Source organism: Staurois parvus, unplaced genomic scaffold, assembly GCF_062004578.1.
Source record: "Staurois parvus isolate SC_StPar_1 unplaced genomic scaffold, SC_StPar_1.0 ptg000258l, whole genome shotgun sequence".
NCBI lineage: Eukaryota > Metazoa > Chordata > Amphibia > Anura > Ranidae > Staurois > Staurois parvus.
In genome coordinates this window covers 8,469,874-8,490,038 of record NW_028318054.1, presented here as the reverse complement: position 1 = coordinate 8,490,038, position 20,165 = coordinate 8,469,874, and the positions used below count along the sequence as shown (strand labels likewise).

The 20,165-nt window shown below is 42.0% G+C and overlaps 1 pseudogene; it reads right to left on the bottom strand.

The window, feature by feature from the left end:
• Positions 1-13,583: 13,583 nt before the first annotated feature.
• LOC149459476 (uncharacterized) overlaps positions 13,584-20,165 on the bottom strand; it is a 108,746-nt pseudogene continuing 102,164 nt past the window's right edge.

Sequence of the window (20,165 nt, the reverse complement as noted above, 5' to 3'; positions counted from 1 at the left end):
AAAGTTGATGTCCGTGTAAAGCAGTGGTTCTCAACCTTTCTAATGCCGCGACTCCTTAATACAGTTCCTCATGTTGTGGTGACCCCCAACCATAAAATTATTTTCGTTGCTACTTCATAACTGTAATTTTGCAGTGGGAGGAGTAGTGCCACGTCATTGGTGTCAGTGGGAGGAATAGTGTCCCATCACTGATGTCAATGGGAGGAATAGTACCCCATCATTGGTATCAGTGGTAGGAATAGTGCCCCATCATTGGTGTCAGTGGTAGGAATAGTGCCCCATCATTGGTGTCAGTGGGAGGAATAGTGCCCCATCATAGGTGTCAGTGGGAGGAATAGTGCCCCATCATAGGTGTCAGTGGGAGGAATAGTGCCCCATCATAGGTGTCAGTGGGGGGAATAGTGCCCCATCATTGGTGTCAGTGGGAGGAATAGTGCCCCATCATTGGTGTCAGTGGGAGGAATAGTGCCATATCATTGGTGTCAGTGGGAGGAATAGTGCCCCATCATTGGTGTCAGTGGGGGGAATAGTGCCCCATCATTGGTGTCAGTGGGGGGAATAGTGCCCCATCATTGGTGTCAGTGGGAGGAATAGTGCCCCATCATTGGTGTCAGTGGGAGGAATAGTGCCCCATCACTGGTGTCAGTGGGAGGAATAGTGTCCCATCACTGATGTCAGTGGGAGGAAAAGTGCCCCATCATTGGTATCAGTGGGAGGAATAGTGCCCCATCACTGGTATCAGTGGGAGGAATAGTGAGGTATTAGTGACACCAATGATGGGGCACTATTCCTCCCACTGACACCAATGATACTTACCTTGCTGACCCCTGCTCCAGCCTGGGCTCGCTTGCTCCCTCCCTCTCCCATGGTACAGACACTTACCGGTCAGTTGTCTTCCTTCTCTGGCCGCTCTCCTCCTCTTCACTCGCTCGATCTTCGCGGTGCCGCTCGGCTCCTCCTCTCCAAGCTCCACCTCCTCGCCGGTGATTGGCCGCCTGTGTGCCTCTCCTGAGCTACAGTTTCGGCGGCCAATCACCGGCGAAGGATTGATCCCGGGGGTGTGTCCAGATGACAGGGACGGCATGTCATCCTGCCCACACCTGGAGACGGATAGAGCAGCGGTGTCTCGGTTCCTAAGGCCATCGGAAATATGTGTTTTCCAATGGTCTTAGGCGACCCCTGTGAAAGTGTCGTTCGACCCCCAAAGGGGTCGAGATCCCCAGGTTGAGAACCGCTGGTGTAAAGGCAGGTGTCCCAATACTTTTGGCAAAATAGTGTGTATATATGTATGTACAGTGGGGCAAAAAAGTATTTAGTCAGCCACCAATTGTGCAAGTTCTCCCACTTAAAAAGATGAGAGAGGCCTGTAATTGGCATCATAGGTAGACCTCAACTATGAGAGACAAAATGAGAAAAAAAATCCAGACAATCACATTGGCTGATTTTGAAAGAATTTATTTGCAAATTATGGTGGAAAATAAGTATTTGGTCACCTACAAACAAGCAAGATTTCTGGCTCTCACAGACCTATACCTTCTTCTTTAAGAGGCTCCTCTGTCCTGCACTCATTACCTGTATCAATGGCACCTGTTTGAGGTTGTGGACAGGTGTCTTTTATACTGATAACAAGTTCAAACAGTCACACTCCAAACTCCACTATGGTGAAGACCAAAGAGCTGCCGAAGGACACCAGAAACAAAATTGTAGACCTGCACCAAGCTGGGAACACTGAATCTGCAATAGGCAAGCAGCTTCATGTAAATAAATCAACTGTGGGAGCAATAATTAGAAAATGGAAGACATACAAGACCACTGATAATCTCCCTCGATCTGGGGCTCCACGCAAGATCTCACCCCGTGGGGTCAAAATGATCACAAGAACGGTGAGCAAAAATCCCAGGACCACACGTGGGGACCTAGTGAATGACCTGCAGATAGCTGGGACCAACGTAACAAAGGCTACCATCAGTAACACACTACACCGCCAGGGACTCAGATCCTGCAGTGCCAGACATGTCCCCCTGCTTAAGCCAGTACATGTCCGAGCCCATCTGAAGTTTGCTAGAGAGCATTTGGATGATCCAGAAGAGGATTGGGAGAATGTCATTTGGTCAGATGAAACCAAAATAGAACTGTTTGGTAGAAACACAACTCGTCGTGTTTGGAGGAGAGAGAATGCTGAGTTGCATCCAAAGAACACCATACCTACTGTGAAGCATGGGGGTGGCAACATCATGCTTTGGGGCTGTTTCTCCGCAAAGGCACCAGGACGACTGATCCATGTACAGGACAGAATGAATGGGGCCATGTATCGTGAGATTTTGAGTGCAAACCTCCTTCCATCAGCAAGGGCATTGAAGATGAAACGTGGCTGGGTCTTCCAACATGACAATGATCCCAAACATACCACCCGGGCAATGAAGGTGTGGCTTCGTAAGAAGCATTTCAAGGTCCTGGAGTGGTCTAGCCAGTCTCCAGATCTCAACCCCATAGAAAACCTTTGGAGGGAGTTGAAAGTCCGTGTTGCCCAGCGACAGCCCCAAGACATCACTGCTCTAGAGGAGATCTGCATGGAGGAATGGGCCAACATACCAGCAACAGTATGCGCCAACCTTGTGAAGACTTACAGGAAACGTTTGTTATATATCATTTGTTGGCAATGACAGAGGTCAAAGTATTGAGATGAACTTTTGATATTGACCAAATACTTATTTTCCACCATAATTTGCAAATAAATTCTTTCAAAATCAGCCAATGTGATTGTCTGGATTTTTTTTCTCATTTTGTCTCTCATAGTTGAGGTCTACTTATGATGCCAATTACAGGCCTCTCTCATCTTTTTAAGTGGGAAAACTTGCACAATTGGTGGCTGACTAAATACTTTTTTGCCCCACTGTATATATATATATATATATATAAATATATATATATATATAGATAAATTACACTGTTGCAAGAAAAAGTATGTGAACCCCTTGGGATTACGTGGAGTTTTGCATGAATTGGGCATAAAATGTGCTCTGAACGTCATCTAAGTCACAACAATAGAAGAACACAGTCTGCTGAACATAATACTACACAAACATTAGATGTTGCCATGGTTTAATTGCACATAACATGTAAACATTCACAGAGCAGGGAGGAAAAAGTATGTGAGGCCCTAGCTTAATGACTTCTCCCAGAGCTAATTGGAGCCAGGAGTGAGCCAACCTTGACTCCAATCATTGTGATGATATTGGATGTGTTGCTGACAGCTGTCCTGCCCTTAAAAAACACACACCTGTTTTGGGTTTACTGGTTTCAAGAAGCACTGTCTGATGTAAACCATGCCTCGCAGAAAAGAGCTCTTAGAAGACCTACGATCAAGAATTGTTGACTTGCATGAAGCTGGAAAGGGTTACAAAAGTATCTCCAAAAGCCTTGATGTTCATGTGTCCACGGTAAGACAGACTGTCTACAAATGGAGAAAGTTTAGCACTGTTGCTACTCTCCCTAGGCGTGGTCGTCCTGTAAAAATGACTGCAAGAGCACAGCGCAGAATGCTGCATGAGGTAAAGAAGAATCCCAGAGTGTCAGCTAAAGACCTACAGAAATCTCTGGCACATGCTAACATTTTTGTTGACACATCTACAATAAGGAAAACATTAAACAAGAATAGAGTACATGGGAGGACACCACGGAAGAAGCCATTGCTGTCCAAAAAGAATATTGCAGCACGTTTGAAGTTTGCAAAAGAGCACCTGGATGTTCCACAGCACTACTGGCAAAATATACTGTGGACAGATGAAACCAAGATTGAGTTATTTGGGAAGAACACACAACACTATGTGTGGAGAAAAAAAGGCACAGCACACCAACATCAAAACCTCATCCCCACTGTAAAACATGGCGGAGGGAGCATCATGGTTTGGGGCTGCTTTGCTGCCTCAGGGCCTGGACGGATTGTTGTCATTGATGGGAAAATGAATTCCAGAGTTTATCAAGACATTTTGCAGGAAAACGTACGACCATCTGTCTGCCAACTGAAGCTCCGCAGAGGATGGGTGATGCAACAGGACAATGACCCAAAGCATACAAGTAATTCAACAAAACAATGGCGGCAACAGCACAGAATACGCCTTCTGGAGTGGCCCAGTCAGAGTCCTGACCTCAACCTGATTTAAATGCTGTGGCATGACCTTAAAAGAGCGATTCACACCAGACATCCCAAGAATATTGCTACACTGAAACAGTTTTGTGAGGAGGAGTGGTCCAAAATTACTCCAGGATCATTGTGCAGGTCTGATCTGCAACTACAGGAAACGTTTGGTTGAGGTTATTGCTGCCAAAGGAGGGTCGACCAGTTATTAAGTCCAAAGGTTCACATACTTTTTCCTCCCTGCACTGTGAATGTTTACATGTTATGTGCAATTAAACCATGGCAACATCTAATGTTTGTGTAGTATTATGTTCAGCAGACTGTGTTCTTCTATTGTTGTGACTTAGATGACGCTCAGAGCACATTTTATGCCCAATTCATGCAAAACTCCACGTAATCCCAAGGGGTTCACATACTTTTTCTTGCAACTGTATACAGTCAGGTCCATAAATATTGGGACATCGACACAATTCTAACATTTGTGGCTCTATACACCACCACAATGGATTTGAAATGAAACAAACAAGATGTGCTTTAACTGCAGACTGTCAGCTTTAATTTGAGGGTATTTACATCCAAATCAGGTGAACAGTGTAGAAATTACAACAGTTTGCATATGTGCCTCCCACTTGTTAAGGGACCATGAGTTGACTCTTTTTAACTATTTTATTCACATATACTTATAGGAACATATGATAAACGAACAACAGATCCCAAAAGTGGGTAATGAGTGATTTCTTCTTCCTTTCCCCCCTCTGGCTTTTTTATATATGTGTATATAATATTTTTGGATGTGTAGCGGGGCCATTGCTGTTTCCCTTTTAAAGAACTGTTTCCCTTTTAAGACTGCATGTTGTCAGGGTTTGATTGGCTCAGCTCTCAGCACTACTGGAGTGTTTGTGGAAGTTGCACTTTCATCACAGAGGCAGACAATGTAACTTTATACTGCACATGACTACAAGACCAGGATGCTTTGCAAGGAGGAGGGAGAGGAGAGCCTTTGCAGAGGACATGTGGGAGCTAGTCTGCAGCCCCTACTGTTGAAGTACACTGACACTGTTTCCAGATCAGCAGCGGTTGCTAAGGACAACGATTATCTACAGCAGCTGAGGCCAGCAATTGTGATCATTGGTACCAGTCACCCGTGACAGCAGTTACCGACAGCAACTATATCTCCCACTGCAGAGAGAAGTCAGAGTGTTGGAAATTGCAGAGGAGGTGTGTGACCATCCCAGGTGAGGCACCTCAGAGATTGTGCAGCACCGACAATTGACAGCAGAAAAAAACTAGCCCCAGAGAGACAGAACCCCATTCATCATCCCTTCAAGGAGTTAACTCCTGGAGACTGTTCTTATATATGATGAACAACTGCTAACCAGTGACATGTCAGTCCTAAAGAGCGCTCCACAGATTCACTAACACAGGCCTGTTCAACACATAGACTCACACAGTGTTACAATCCCACAGTATACAAGTGAATTTGGGACTGAGCCTAAAGAGACGTCAGTTTAGCTGGGGACATATTGCTGCTGTAGATGCAGGGAGTTAATTCTGATCTATAGCTATACCAGTATATACAGTTGTGTTCAAAATAATAGCAGGGTGTTGAAAAAAGTGAATAAAGCTCAAAATCCTTCTAATAGCTTTTATTTCCATACACACAAATGCATTGGGAACACTACACATTCTATTCCAAATCAAAACATGAAGAAAAATATATCAAATTTGTGGTGTTCCTCTAAAAAAGTTGAAGAAAAGTGAATATTAGACTGTTCAAACAAATAGCAGTGTTTGTATTCTTCTTTACAAACTCAAACATTCACTATATAAACTGAAAAATGTTTGAAGATTTTGCTTTCCTTTGAATAACTTAATTAATATTTAGTTGTATAAGCACTGTTACTGAGAACTGCTGTACATCTGTGTTGCATGGAGTAAACCAACTTCTGGCACCTGTGAACAGGTATTCCAGCCCAGGATGATTGGACTACATTCCACAGTTCTTCCCTATTTCTTGGTTTTGCCTCAGAAACTGCATTTTTGATGTCACCCCACAAGTTTTCTATTGGATTAAGATCCGGGGATTGGGCTGGCCACTCCATAACGTCAATCTTGTTGGTCTGGAACCAAGATGTTACCCGTTTACTGGTGTGTTTGGGGTCGTTGTCTTGTTGGAACACCCATTTCAAGGGCATATCCTCTTCAGCATAAGCAGCATGACCTCTTCAAGTGTTTTGATGTATTCAAACTGATTCATGATCCCTGGTATGCGATAAATAGGCCCAACACCGTAGTATGAGAAACATCCTCATATCATGATGCTTGCGCAACCATGCTTCACTGTCTTCACAGTGTACTGTGGCTTGAATTCAGTGTTTGGGGGTCGTCTGACAAACTGTCTCCGGCCACTAGACCCAAAAGAACAATCTTACTTTCATCAGTCCACAAAATGTTGCGCCATTTCTCTTTAGACCAGTCAATGTGCTCTTTGGCAAATTGGAACCTCTTCAGCACGTCTTTTTTTCAACAATGGGACTTTGCGGGGCTTCTTGCAGATAGCTTGGCTTCACATGGGCGTCTTCTAATTGTAACAGTACTCACAGGTAACTTTAGACCTTCTTTGATCTTCCTGGAGCTGATTGTTGGCTGAGTCCTTGCCATTTTGGCCATTCTTCTATCCATTCGAATGGTAGTTTTTCGCTTTCTTCCACGTCTTTCAGGTTTTGGTTGCCATTTTAAAGCATTTGCGATCATTTTAGCTGAGCAGCCTATCATTTTCTGCACTTCTTTATATGTTTTCCCCTCTCCAATCAACAGCATCTTAAAAGAAAGCGCCTATGGCAGACGGCTAAAATGTGTTCTGCACATGCGCATTTATATCCGTGCATAGACGCTGGAAAAGCGTCTAGTTCTTGACTGTCATGAATTCCTTTAACCGCTTGCCTACAGAGCACTTATACCCCCTTCCTGCCCAGGCCAATTTCCAGCTTTCTGCGCTGTCACACTTTGAATGACAATTGCGCGGTCATACAACACTGTACCCATATGACATTTTTATCATTTCACAACACAAAATGGGTTTCTAATCAAAACGTTGATTGGAGAGGGGAAAACATATAAAGATGTGTTCAGGGGCGGACTGACAACTCATGGAGCCACCGGGCAATAGTGGATTATGGGGCCCCTGTGTCCTCACCCACACTCAAACCCACACTCAAACCACACCCAAAAAAGCCTATGAAAGGTACCAGGGGCATCTCATGGGGCCCCCTACTGACCTCGGGTCCTCTGGCAAAGCCCGAGTTCTCGAATGGTCAGTCTGCCTCTGGAAGTGTTTAAATGCGTAGAGACATGCAAAGATGTGTATGCGTACATAAGATTTTATTTGCACAGACGTAAAAAAAAAAGCATATACAAGTGTTTTATTAATTATGGATCTTTTTTTTTTAATTTAAATATTTATTAGTTTTTTTTATTATTACAAAAATTCTATAAGAAGAGACACAAAACATATAAATAATCAATACACTTCTACTTTGCCCCCTTCTAATTACCTCTTTTCTTTCCCTCCCCTCCCAACCCACCTCTACCCCCCCTCCCCCTCCCTCCCCTCTGCAAGATCTCCAATCTCTCAAGACCCAATAACTTTAAATAACTTCCTAGTTTAAAATTTTAAAATTTTCTATATTTCTCTTTCATTCCTGATTTTTCCCATTTTTCCCATCGCGAATAGTATATTTCCAACCTGTCTTCCTGCATATAGTATGATTTTTCCATTCTACTAATCTGGTTTACCCTATTGATCCAATCCTCCTCCATCGGCACCTCTGTCTTCCGCCAAAACTTGGGTATCAACCCTTTTGCAGCACTTAAGTAGTACCATACGCCTGATTCTTTATATTTATTTACTGTTGTCTCAACATTATGTAGGAGACACATGATTGGGTCTAACCCTATGTCATTTCCAGTTATTATTTCTATTAATTTAACTATTGTCTTCCAGAAAACCTGAATTTTTGGACATTGCCACCATATGTGAAACACCGTGCCCTCCTCCCCACATCCTCTCCAACACATTTTTGAATTCTCCCCACTCATCTTGTGCTCAGTGCTTGGTGTAATATGCCATCGTGTCAGACATTTATAGTTAATCTCAACGTCTCTCATACTAACACTCTCGTGTACCAATCTAAATATCTTATTCTGTTGATCCTCATCTATCACCACCTCCATATCTCTTTCCCAATTTGTTATAAAACTTAACTTTGTGTCTAATTCTGTGAGTATTCTATAAATTTTTGTAACACCGTGTTTCCCATCTCTACGTGTTTCTAATAGCCTTTCTAACAAATTCCACTCCTTTTTTAATCTCAAGGGTTTTGGGAGATTTCCAATTAAACATTTTAATTGGTGATATTTCCACTCATCTATTCTAGTAAACATATCCCCCCCCCCTCTCTTTTAATTCTTTAAATGTTCTCAATTCCCCCTCTACCAATACATCTCTCAATTGGATATCTTCCTTTTTAAACCATCTCCCTGATATCTCATCCTTTCCTGGAGGGAAAAACTCCGTGTTTGCAAGAGGCATTAATATAGAGTTGAATTCCCATTTCATGTGTTTATGTAAATTATCCCATGTCCTTAAAACATTTAAAGTGAAAGTGCTTGTGTTTTCTTTAATTCTTCTATAATGTGCTGGGACCCATATCATCTTACTCAAACTAATTCCACTCAGTTCGTTTTCTATTTTTACCCAACTTTTTCCCTTATGGTTAAATGTCCAATCATATATTCTTGCTAAAATTACTGCTTTGTAATATCTCTTGACATCAGGTAGTCCCATTCCCCCTTTCTCTTTAGTCCTACTTAGTGTTTCGTATGATATTCTTGGTTTTTTATTCCTCCATATATATCTTGTTAACATTCTTCTCATTATCTTAAAAAACGCCTCTGGGAGTTTAATTGGGACCATTTGAAATCTATAGAGTATTTTAGGTATAATTACCATTTTAACTAGGTTTATACGTCCTAACCATGATGGATTTCCTCCTTCTAATCTTTTTAATTCATCCTTAGTCTCATTTATCAGAGAAATATAGTTTAATCTATACAGTTGTTTATATGAGGTAGCAAGTTTTATTCCTAGGTATTTTATATCTTTTTCTCTCCATATAAAGGGGAATTCTTTTTGTAACTTTTCTTTTTCGCTCTTTGGTATATTGATGTTCAGAATCTCTGTTTTTGTTGGGTTCATTTTTAAATTTGATAGTTCACCATATTCCTTCAGGGTCTTCATTATACTTGGTAATGTTATTCGGGGGTTGCCTACATAAAACAATAGGTCGTCCGCAAAGGCCGCTACTATGTTCTATATTTTCTATCTGGATTCCCTTTACCGCTCCACTGTTCCTTATTATTGACAACAGGGGTTCCAATGTCAAAACATACAACAAGGGGGATAATGGGCAGCCCTGTCTTGTTCCATTGGACATCCCTATTAATTATGGATCTGAACACACCTGCATTGTTTTCAATGAAGCCATTCACACAGGTGCATAAACATAGTGTCATGATCAGGGGTCAGGCTCGAAGACCAGTTGCTATAGCAGTGAAAAGCTAACACCGAAACCAGCAGGATAGGTACACAGGCAGGTCACAGTGGCGGAGAAGTGGGCTCACCTGAGGTGCGGAGTCCAAGTACTAACCGGTGTTCACCAGAGCTCCTGATGGTGGAGATGGATGGTATACAGCTGAATAAAACAAAAATAATATGTTATTATTTTAAAGAGGGGGGGGATTCTTTTCTATACCCACTGTACTAGTAATGGCAGCAAACAGCGAATTATAGTAGGACTGTGATAGCGTGGGCATTATGAAACTAGCTGACACTGAGTGGGAACTGACTGACTGTCACTGACATCTCCAGAGACACTAATACAGTGATCAGTGATAATAAAAAGCACTGTCACTGAACTAATGACACTGGCAAGGAAGGGGTTAACATCTGGGGTGATCAAAGGGTTAACTGTATGTTATTGAATGTTATTGGTGTGCACTATGTACGGTTTTACTATAGGGGATGTCTCTCTGCAAAGCAGTGACCGGCGAGAGGTTGTTACAGTTGTGACCAAAATTATTCAACCCCCACTGAAATTGAGTGTTTTGGCCAGTTTGACATTGCTTTTGATCATTCAGTCATCTTGCTTACATTTACATTAAAGAGGCACTTGTAGGTCAGACAAATATAACATAACAGTTATAATGAAATAACCACAAATGTCTTTTCTGTGCTCACAGCATTATCAGTTTTATTCAACCCCCAAGTGACATTCAATCTTAGTACTTAGTACAGCATCCTTTTACAGTTATAACAGCTTTTAAACGTGAAGCATAGCTTGACACAAGTGTCTTGCAGCGATCTACGGGTATCTTCGCCCATTCTTCATGGGCAAAGGCCTCCAGTTCAGTCACATTCTTAGGCTTGCGCACTGCAACTGCTTTCTTTAAGTCCCACCAGAGGTTCTCAATCGGATTTAAGTCTGGTGACTGCGATGGCCACTCCAAAATGTTCCAGCCTTTCCTCTGCAACCATGCTCTAGTGGACTTGGAGGTATGCTTGGGATCATTGTCCTGTTGAAAGGTCCAACGTCTCCCAAGCCTCAGGTGTGTGACGGACTGCATCACGTTTCCATCCAATATCTCCTGGTACTGAAGAGAATTCATGGTACCTTGCACACGCTGAAGCTTCCCTGTACCTGCAGAAGCAAAACAGCCCCAAAGCATGATTGACCCTCCACCATGCTTCACAGTAGGCAAGGTGTTCTTTTCATCATAGGCCTTGTTCTTCCTCCTCCAAACATAGCGTTGATCCATGGGCCCAAACAGTTCTAATTTTGTTTCATCAGTCCACAGAACACTATCCCACAACTTTTGTGGTTTGTCCACATGGCTTTTGGCATACTGCAGTCGACTCTTCTTATTCTTTGGAGACAGCAAGGGGGTACGCCTGGGAGTTCTGGCACGGAGGCCTTCATTACGCAGTGTGCGTCTTATTGTCTGGGCTGAAACTTCTGTACCCACATCTGACAAATCTTTTCTCAGTTCCTCAGCAGTCACACGGGGACTTCTCTCCACTCTACGCTTCAGGTAGCGCACAGCAGTCGAAGTCAGCATCTTCTTTCTGCCACGACCAGGTAGCGTTTCAACAGTGCCCTTTGCCTTGAATTTGCGAATGATGCTTCCTAAGGTGTCTCTTGGTATGTTTAACATCTTTGCAATCTTCTTATAGCCATTGCCCTTCCTGTGAAGAGAAATCACCTCTTCTCTTGTCTTCCTGGACCATTCTCTTGCCTTCACCATGTTTGTAACCACACCAGTAAATGTCTAGAAGGAGCTGAGTATCACAGTCATTTTAAAGCTGCCTAACTGGTGCTTATTATGCTTGATTGCTGCTCGGTGACATCCACAGGTGTTTTCAATACCTGATGGAAAGCACCTGTATGAACCTCTGTTCTTCAGAGTGGTAGTCTTTAAGGGGTTGAATAATTGTGGCAATGAAGAAACCACATAAGAACCATTTACTACTGTATTACATAAACAATTGATGTCATTTTAGTTGCATTTGGGTAGTTACAACGTCCTTGTAGGATTTGATTCTGAATACAATTCCAAATGTACACTATAGTCCCTAAACCCCTTTACAGCATTGGGGGTTGAATAATTTTGGTCACAACTGTATTTACATTCACAGATCTCCCTTGTCAGTTGCTCCGCTGATCGCTGGGTCCCGGCCTTGAATCACTGGTCAGGACCCAGGGATTGACATGTACATCATGCTAGGATCAGGGTTTGCATAGTCCTAGCATTACGGTTAGAGTGAGCATAGTGCTAGGGTTAGTGTTATAGTTAGCATAGTGTTAGTTTTAGGGTTAGCATACTGTTAGGATTAGGGTTAAGGTTAGCATGGTGCCTGGGTTAGTTTTAGCATCTTTTTAGGTTTAGAATTAAGTTTAGCATAGTAATAGGGTTATGGTTTGCACACTACTAGGATTAGGGTTAGAATTAGCATAGTGCTAAGATTATGGTTTGGGTTAGCATAGAGCTAGGGTTAGGGTTAGCATTTTGATAGGGTTAGCGTAAACATACTGCTAGGGTTAGGGTTAGCATAGTGTTAGAGTTAACATAGTGCTAGGGTTAGGGAGCAGGGCCCTCCTAACCCTCTTGTATTGCACTGTATCATTGCTGTATTGTCTCCCTTTATATTGTAAAGTGCTGAGCAAACTGTTGGCGCTATATAAATCCTATATAATAATAGTATTAGGATTAGCATCCTTCTAGGAATATGGTTAGGGTTAAGGCTAGCATAGTAGTAGGAATATGATTATGGTTATCATAGTGCTAGTGCCAGCTCTATTTGTCTCAAAACAATGATAAAAAATTCCTTTGGGCACAGCTTTTCATGCCTGAGTAACTGGCATTCCAAGTTTTAGCAGAGTGCTACAGTTAGGGTTAACATAGTGCTAGGGTTAGCATACGATTAGGGATGGCATACTACTAGGATTTAAGTTAAAGTTAACATGGTACTAAGGTTATGGTTAGCATCTTGCTAGGCATAGGGTTAGGTTTAGCATAGTGCTAGGATTAGAGTTTGCATACTGCTAGGATAAGGGTTAGCATATTGCTAGGGTTAGAATTTTGCAAGGGTTAGGGTTAGCATGGTGCTAAAATTAGGGTTAGCATTATGCTAGGGTAAGGGTTAGCTTAGTGCTAGGGCTAGCTTACTTGTAGGTTAGGGTTAGCATAGTTCTAGTGTTAGATTGTTTCTAGGGTTATGGTTAATATACTGCTAAGTTTAGCGTTAGCATAGTTCTAGGTTTAGGGTTAGCATAGTGCTAGGGTTAGGGGTTGCATGTTGCTAGGTTAGGGTTAGCATAGTGGTAGACTTTGTATAGATATTTAATAGCTGCTGTTAGGTATCTGTCACTGTGCTATTTGCATTTTCATGTGCTTTACTTTTTTTAGCTTTGTGTATTGATAGAGACATATAGCACCATCTAGTTGTAGAAAAAATAGTATTGTGTTTGAGAAATCGACGACAGAGAAAAACACAGCCATGTTTAAAAGCTTTTATTACACAGACAATATGGAATTCATGAAATCAAGCTTGAATGACAAATTGTATTCCCAAATAGAACTGGACAAATTATCTTCCTTATTTAACAGGTTTCATAGGACATAACAAATGCATTTTTCTTGAACTGCACAGAGATTACACATTGAATAATTTTTCTTTGCCAACTTAGTTTACCAGCGGGGGACAAAAATAATCAGCAAAAATTATCTTGTATTGTAAAACTTTGCAATGGACCATGCACATGAGGCCCTTACACAAGTGCTAAGTCATGGGCCATTGTGTCCTCAAGATTAACTCCATTTGTTTCTCTCAAAAATTTTGAATGACACATGCTTCCTTAACAACCTTACAGGCATGGTCAACTTTCAAATTAATTGGCTAATGAAAGATTTGCCATTTCTTTGCAATGATGCCAAAAGCACACCCCACCAGTCTCCTTGCCTGGCAGAAAGGCAAAGGTTCTCTTTCAGGTATTGAGACTCCTCTGGGAGTACTGCTTCATTGGATGTTCCCCAATAGCAAAGACCTCATTGGTAACAAATACAAATTATATACTGGTAGCATCAGTACCAGGTAAGGGTTTGTTGTCAGGAAAATCTAGGAGATTATTACAGTGGATATAAAAAATCTATACACCCCCGTTAAAATGTCAGGTTTCTGTGATATAAAAAATTAGACAAAGGTACATAATTTCAGAACTTTTTCCACCTTTAATGATGTAAACCTATAAACTGTACAAATTTTAGGTGGAGGGAAGTAAAAATAAAAAACTAAAATAATATGGTTGCATAACTGTGCACACTCTTAAACTAATACTTTGTTGAAGCACCTTTTGATTTTATTCCAGCACTTAGTCTTTTTGGGTATGAGTCTATCATCATGGCACATCTTGACTTAGCAATATTTTCCCACTCTTTCTTGCAAAAACACTCCAAATCTGTCAGATTGCGAGGGCATCTCCTGTGCACAGCCCTCTTCAGATCACCCCACAGATTTTCCAATGGATTCAGGTCTGGACTCTGGCTGGGCCATTCCAAAACTTCAATCTTCTTCTGGTGAAGCCATTCCTTTGTTGATTTGGATGTATGCTTTGGGTCGTTGTCATTCTGAAAGATGAAGTTTCTCTTCATGTTCAGCTTTCTAGCAGGCGCCTGAAGGCTTTGTGCCAATATTGACTGGTTTTGGAATGGTTCATAATTCCCTTTACCTTGACTAAGGCCCCAGTTCCAGATGAAGAAAAACAGCCCCAAAGCATGATGCTGCCACCTCCATGCTTCACTGTGGGTATGGTGTTTTTTTGGTGATGTGCAGTGTTGTTTTTGCACCAAACATATCTTTTGGAATTATGACCAAAAAGTTCAACCTTGGTTTCATCAGACCATAACACATTTTTCCACATGCTTTTGGGAGACTTCAGATGTGTTTTTGCAAATTTTAGCCACGCTTGGATGTTTTTCTTCATAAGAAAAGGCTTCTGTCTTGCCACTCTACTCCATAGCCCAGACATACAAAGAATATGGGAGATTGTTGTCACATGTACCACCCAGCCAGTACTTGCCAGATATTCCTACAGCTCCGTTAATCTTGCTGTAGGCCTCTAGGCAGCCTCCCAGACCAGTTTTCTTCTCATCTTTTTATACATTTTGGAGGGACATCCAGTTCTTGGTAATGCCACTGTTGCGCCATATTTTCTCCACTTGATGATGACTGTCTTCACTGTGTTCCATGGTATATCTAACGCCTTGGAAATTCTTTTGTACCCTTCTCCTGACTGATACCTTTTAACAATGATATCCATCTGATGCTTTGGAAACTCTCTGTGGAACATGGCTTATGCTGTAGGAAAGACCTAGTAGAACAGCTGAGATGAACTTTGTTTGGGGTTGATCAGAGGCACTTTAAATAATGGCAGGTGTTTATGGACTCCTATTTAACATGATTTTGAACGTGATTGCTTCATTTCTGAACACAGCGGCATCCCATGCTATAAGAGGGTGTGCACACTTATGCAATTACATTATTTTACTTTTTTATGTTTACTCCCCCCCTAAAAGATTTCAGTTTGTTTTTCAATTGAGTTGTAAAGTTTATATTTCACCTTAAAGGTGGAAAAAGTTCTGAAATTATTTATCTTATCACAGAAATCTGACATTTTAACAGGGATGTGTAGACTTTTTATATCCACTGTATAAAAACTGAACATAGTATACAGCTTTAGGTAATATGGTTACGGAGAAAATGTACCTTTCTCAAGTCCGAATATGAATATGACTATGGGTGCTACGGTTTGTTATTCCTTATCTTATGGTAAAAGCTGTGTTATAATTCCTCTGTGATTTCATTGATCTTTCTTTCTTTTTCTCTTTCTCTCTTTCTTTCTTTCTTTCTTTCTCTTCTCCCTCACTAGGAGAGTAAGGCTGCGGGATGCAGCAACATGTGTACAGACCAACTAGTAGTGTGTCCCAATGACAGGCAACCTGGCCATGTCATCAACTGAAGATTCTGAAAGTCTGTGCAAAAGCAGACTGAGAGACCAAGTAGTCCAAATATCCAGAAGACTGGGTTATTGCAGTTTGTGTTGAAAGCAGTTCAGATATCCTGCTGTTCTTTTTATCCTGAGTGATGATAAACACTGCATGGGAAACCTGATGTAAGGGAACTTTTTTTGATTAAAAGTGATGCCTCTGATGCTTTGGAAGCTCTCTGCAGACCATTGCTTTTGATGTAGGTAAGACCTACCAGGACAGCTGAACTTTATTTGGGGTTAATCAGAGGCACTTTAAATGATGGCAGGTGTGTACTGACTCCTATTTAACATGAATTTGAATGTGATTGCTTAATTCTGAACACAGCTACATCCCAAGTCATAAGAGGGTGTGCACAACTATAGAATCACATTATTTTAGTTATTTATGTTTACTGCCCCCCCCCTAAAAGATTCCAGTTTGTTGTTCAATTGAGTTGTACAGTTTATAGGTCACATTAAAGGTGGAAAAAGTTCTGAAATTATTTATCTTTGTCTCATTTTTTGCATTACAGAAACCTGACATTTTAATAGGGGTGTGTAGACTTTATATATATACTGTAGATAGCCGTTGTTCAAATCGAGAAAGTTGAAATACAGCAGAGTCTGCATGGCTACCATCATTTCAAATGTAAACAAAAATAAACTTGTAATCTGCACTAACAACTGTTATTAGAACAATCAACAAATATTTCTTGTAATTAAAATAATGGCTATCATTGTCATAAGGCTTAATCAATTGAACATGTTTGCTGTCAACAGCTCTCACACAGTTTGGAAAATTTGTCTTCCTTCAGAACAAGTGCACTAACTCTTCTGATTGTTTTTTTGGAATTGGTAAGAAAGTTTCCTTTAATTCTTTCCAGATAGTATCACATGCATGTTTCATTATTTAACCGCTTGCCGCCCTGCCACTGTGTATATATGTGTGCAGGGCGGCAGTGGAGCGCAAAACCACGTTTAAAAACGGGTTCCGCGCTCCCGACACTTTCGCCGGCAGGGGGCGCGCGCACGCGCTCCCGCCAACCCGCGGGTGACACTATTTGATCCAGGAGGGATCAATCATTAGATTTCAGCCAGTGATTTCTGGCTGAAATCACATGATCGGTCCCTGTCCTATCCTGCCCTGTGTTGACATACACACAGGGCAGGATATGATGTCATTCTTCTCTGCCTGGACACATTCCGTTCCAGACAGAGAAGAAGACATCCAAAAAGTGAGTACACAAGCACTACACTACAGTTAGAACACTCTAGGACACATTTAACCCCCTGATCGCCCCCCCTCCAGTTAACCCTTCACTGCCCTGTCACCAGTGTTACTGATCAGTGAAGCGATTTTTACTGATCAGTGTCGCTGGCGACTTCCGATAGAGTTAGCGCCCCTCCCAGATAGCGCCAGATTGCCCGCCAGTACACCAGTAATCCCGTTTAACCCCTTGATCGCCCCCCCCCTCCAGTTAACCCCTTCACTGCCCTGTCACCCAGTGTCACTGATCAGTGAACCAATTTTTACTGATCACTGTATCAGTGTCGCTGGCGACTTCCGATAGAGTTAGCGCCCCTCCCAGATAGCGCCAGTTTGCCCGCCAGTACACCAGTAATCCCGTTTAACCCCTTGATCGCCCCCTTCTCCAGTTAACCCCTTCACTGCCCTGTCACCCAGTGTCACTGATCAGTGAACCAATTTTTACAGATCACTGTATCAGTGTCGCTGGCGACTTCCGATAGAGTTAGCGCCCCTCCCAGATAGCGCCAGATTGCCCGCCAGTACACCAGTAATCCCGTTTAACCCCTTGATCGCCCCCCCTCCAGTTAAACCCTTCACTGCCTGTCACCCAGTGTCACTGATCAGTGAACCAATTTTTACTGATCACTGTATCAGTGTCACTGGCGACTTCCGATAGAGTTAGCGCCCCTCCCAGATAGCGCCAGATTGCCCGCCAGTACACCAGTAATCCTGTTTAACCCCTTGATCGCCCCCCCCCTCCAGTTAAACCCTTCACTGCCCTGTCACCCAGTGTCACTGATCAGTGAACCAATTTTTACTGATCACTGTATCAGTGTCACTGGCGACTTCCGATAGAGTTAGCGCCCCTCCCAGATAGCGCCAGTTTTCCCGCCAGTACACCAGTAATCCCGTTTAACCCCTTGATCGCCCCCCTTCAGTTAACCCCTGCACTGCCCTGTCACCAGTGTCACTGATCAGTGAACCAATTTTTACTGATCACTGTATCAGTGTCGCTGGCGACTTCCGATAGAGTTAGCGCCCCTCCCAGATAGCGCCAGATTGCCCGCCAGTACACCAGTAATCCCGTTTAACCCCTTGATCACCCCCCCCTCCAGTTAACCCCTTCACTGCCCTGTCACCAGTGTCACTGATCAGTGAACCAATTTTTACTGATCACTGTATCAGTGTCGCTGGCGACTTCCGATAGAGTTAGCGCCCCTCCCAGATAGCGCCAGCTTGCCCGCCAGTACACCAGTAATCCCGTTTAACCCCTTGATCGCCCCCCCAAGTTAACCCCTTCACTGCCCTGTCACCAGTGTCACTGATCAGTGAACCAATTTTTACTGATCACTGTATCAGTGTCGCTGGCGACTTCCGATAGTGTTAGCGCCCCTCCCAGATAGCGGCAGATTGCCCGCTAGTACACCAGTAATCCCGTTTAACCCCTTGATCACCCCCCCCTCCAGTTAACCCCTTCACTGCCCTGTCACCAGTGTCACTGATCAGTGAACCAATTTTTACTGATCACTGTATCAGTGTCGCTGGCGACTTCCGATAGTGTTAGCGCCCCTCCCAGATAGCGCCAGTTTGCCCGCTAGTGCACCAGAAATCCCAGTTAACCCCTTCACTGCCCTGTCACCAGTGTCATTGATTACAGTGAACAGATTTTTACTGATCACTGTATTAGTGTCACTGGTGACTTCCGATAGTGTTAGCGCCCCTCCTAGATAGCGCCAGTTTGCCCGCTAATGCACGGGATTTTTTTTACCAAAAACATGTAGCAGAATACATTTTGGCTTAAATTTATGACTAACTTTGAGTTTACGATATATTTTTTATAGCTGAAATTAGAAAATATTGTTTTTTTTCAAGCTCTATTTGTGTGAAAAAAAGGACGTAATTTTCGTTTGGGTGCAGCATTGCATGACCGCGCAATTATTATTTGAGTTAGTGCAGCGCTGTATAGCAAAAAAAGGCATAAATTACAGTATCTATACCATAGTTTGTAGACGCTATAACTTTCACACAAAGCAATCAATATACACTTATTGGGATTTTTTTTACCAAAAACATGTAGCGGAATACATTTTGGCTTAAATTTATGACTAACTTTGAGTTTACGATATATTTTTTATAGCTGAAAGTAGAAAATATTGTTTTTTTTCAAAATTTTTGTGTTTTTTTTGTTTATAGCGCAAAAAATAAAAAGTGCACAGGTGATCAAATACCACCAAAAGAAAGCTCTATTTGTGTGAAAAAAGTACGTAATTTTCGTTTGGGTGCAGCATTGCATGACCGCGCAATTATCATTTGAGTTAGTGCAGCGCTGTATAGCAAAAAAAGGCATAAATTCCATTATCTATACCATAGTTTGTAGATGCTATAACTTTCACACAAAGCAATCAATATACACTTATTGGGATTTTTTTTACCAAAAACATGTAGCAGAATACATTTTGGCTTAAATTTATGACTAACTTTGAGTTTACGATATATTTTTTATAGCTGAAAGTAGAAAATATTGTTTTTTTTCAAAATTTTCGTGGATTTTTTGTTTATAGCGCAAAAAATAAAAAGCGCACAGGTGATCAAATACCACCAAAAGAAAGCTCTATTTGTGTGGAAAAAAGGACGTAAATTTTGTTTGGGTACAGCTTTGCATGACCGCGCAATTATCATTTGAATTAGTGCAGTGCCAAACAGCAAAAAAAGGCCTGGTCATTAAGGGGGGTAAATCCTCTGGGGCTCAAGTGGTTAACTGATATTAGATATTCCTGTTTGAGACTCTTAATGTAGAGAAGTAAAGCTGTTTCCAGTTGCCAGATATCTGAAAAGAAAACTACATTTATTATTACAGTTAATGCAATTAAAATAGGATGGCAAACCCTGAAAGACAACTTCCAAAGGGAATCTCAAGAAGCAGAATACCACAAGAAGTGGTTCTGGTGCCAAACCTTCAAGTCGAGCTTGCTGCCATTTTCAAGAGTTGATGTTTTTTAAGCCCATCTTTGAGATGAGAGAGTAAGTATAACTGTGATATGATACCATTACTATCACTTGAGATACTATGTATCTCAAGGAATTAAAGTTTTTGACTGTCCTGTCATATTTTTGTCTCAGAAAACAGAGCAATATG